The following is a 2,359-nucleotide window of genomic DNA, read 5'->3' as shown; positions in this document are numbered from 1 at the left end:
GAGCACTTGCTGCCCTTCCAGAGGACCTGAGTTCGGCCCCCAACACCCACATCATGAGCCGTAACTTCTGCTTCAGGGGATCCAACTCTACCTTCCAGCCTCCACAGGTACCTACAGACACATACACTTAAGTAAAGAATGAAAGTATTATCTTTGAAAAAGTCCAATTCTCTGTCATCACAGCAAGAAGGTTCCCAGTGACCCCACCCCTGGGTTCATGAGCAGGACCAGTTACAAATGTCCTTTGCAGTTCTTTCTTTTCTACCTTTGAGGAGCCCCACAAGTGACCTCACAGTTAGGGTGGGAAAGGCTTGGCATGACACTTGTGAGTTCTGTTGAGAATGAGGCAGACTTTGGCTTTTCTTTCTCAGGCTCCTCTCCCGCTGCGGAGGGAACTTCTGAAATGGCTGCTCTCACTGCCGTGACTTTTAAATTAAAGACTTCTGAAGTAAAGAGAACTGTTTATGAGTGAGGACTGAATTCAAGATTACAGTTAAGCAGCCTGACTCACTGGCCACCTGAGGGTGATTCATCGAAGGAACTCTCTAACCAAAGCCGTTATTGTAGTGACCAATTAAGACCTGCCTTGGCTTCCTGTGTCTTGGGTTTCTGTTGCCAGCATGGCACAGAGGCTCGGAGAGGGAACAGTGGGCAGGAGAGAAAGTTCCACTAAGCTGGTACTGAAGAACTGTTGACCTCCACTGATGAGGAACCAACTCAAGCTGGCTTGTGACACACTTCCTCTCTCCCCATCCTATGGAATTCCTTCTCCTTTGACAATGGTGTCCTGTCTGGACGGACTAAACAGAGCACATTGCTTATGGAACAATAGAGAACATTGCATCAGACTGACCGATCCGGGCTGATTTGGGTTCCTGCCTCTGTGCTACTCAGCACAGGCGAGGGGTCATCTATGTCCTCTGAGTTTTATTTGAGCTAAACTGAGATAAGAATAGTGCTTGCCTAACCGGTTTGTGGTGGAAATGAACGAGTGGGGGGGGGGGGGATGTGTGTGAAAACATTTAATTAGTTCTACATACCTGCTGTTGACCCAATCCTTCTCTCAGCTGGGCAGGATGCTCACTAGCCTCAGGGTTCAGTGCTCAAAGCTTGCTTGATAGGAATTTAAAGAAGATGTTTGGGGTAGGAAGCTGGGTTGGAAGACAGACCCAGGAAGTGCTTTATCCCTGGTAATTTGCCACAGACTTTGGAGGTTACTATAAATAAGCAGGTTCACGTTAGTTTTCTTTTTAACTGGGTCTTGCCACCCCCTACTTACGTCAGAAATCTGAGCTGTTTCTAGTCCTGACTAGACTTTCAGTGAGGTCGCCCCAATCCCTGAGCACCTCTCAGCTTACATCTTCCTTCGCTCCAGAACACAGGAAACCACCCCTGCAACGTGCAGCGACATCATGGGGCTCACAGCTAAGGGGGAAACACCAATAAACAGGTAGCTGGGGGACAGGACAGTGAGAGGGTAAAGCGCAGCTGGGGGACAGCACAGGCAGGGGTGGAGCTGGGGGTGGGGTTAAGTGTCCGGGAAGCTCATCAGAAAAGGATGGGAGGGAGCTGAGGGTGCCCTGGGCTCACCCCACACTCAGGTCCTGAACTGGGAGGCACTACCATAGCATGACCTCAGAGAGTTGTCCCAAATCCTCTGGGAGAGAGGGAAGCCGGCTCAGCAGCCTCTCGTTCAGGAGCCCCTGTCGGGGATAAGGATTTTAAGGTTTTAGGGAGGGGGCATGTTCTGTGATAACTGTCCTTGTTATAGCATGATTAATTACTCTAGCTTTTATTATTCTATTTGTCACAGCTGTCGCCAATGCTTAATACAAGCAGGCAAAGGCCAGCCCGCATGGTCAAGGACTGGCCAGGCTTACAATGACTCCATGTTGATGTTAACCTCTAAATGCTCCTCCTCGGCACGCTCATTCGTGAGCCCGCAAGGTGGGGCTAGGTTGGAATGGCCACCTCACAGATGAAGAAACCAAAGCTGGGTCAGTTACGGTGGAGTACCCCCTGCATAGGCAGAGAGGAAACATGGAAATGTCATTGTACAATTTCTTCTTCTCTGCAAGAGAATCCTGATTTTTACGAAACATCTCCAAGTCTATCTTTTTTCATTAACTTTTCATATTTGGAAGATATTGCTTGTTGGATGCACCAAACCAATTTGCTTTGAGGTACCGGGGGTGGGGGAAAAAATCACTCGTCAATAGAGACAGCACTGAATTTAGATCAGTGGTCCTCAATCTTCCTAATGATACAACTCTTCAATACAGTATCTCATGTTGCGGTGACCCCCCAACCATAAAATTATTTTCATTGCTACTTTATAACTGTAATTTTGCTACTGTTA

The 2,359-nt window shown here is 48.2% G+C and overlaps 1 long non-coding RNA gene across 2 annotated transcripts; it reads left to right on the top strand.

Moving 5' to 3' along the window:
• The first annotated feature begins 222 nt into the window (after positions 1 to 222).
• LOC143269059 (uncharacterized) lies at positions 223 to 2,103 on the top strand. 2 transcript variants are annotated; one of them, XR_013045390.1, is made up of 3 exons: positions 223 to 970; positions 1,376 to 1,450; positions 1,814 to 2,103. It is a non-coding gene; the product is annotated as an uncharacterized LOC143269059 (long non-coding RNA). The 2 variants fall into 2 exon arrangements; XR_013045389.1 differs by lacking the exon at positions 223 to 970 and having other exon boundaries at positions 1,021 to 1,450.
• The last annotated feature ends 256 nt before the right edge of the window (positions 2,104 to 2,359 follow it).

This window comes from Peromyscus maniculatus, chromosome 17 (assembly GCF_049852395.1).
Source record: "Peromyscus maniculatus bairdii isolate BWxNUB_F1_BW_parent chromosome 17, HU_Pman_BW_mat_3.1, whole genome shotgun sequence".
In the NCBI taxonomy this organism is placed as follows: Eukaryota; Metazoa; Chordata; class Mammalia; order Rodentia; family Cricetidae; genus Peromyscus; species Peromyscus maniculatus.
Note: the sequence above shows the minus strand (reverse complement) of the source record. Positions and strands in the feature narration are given on the sequence as shown.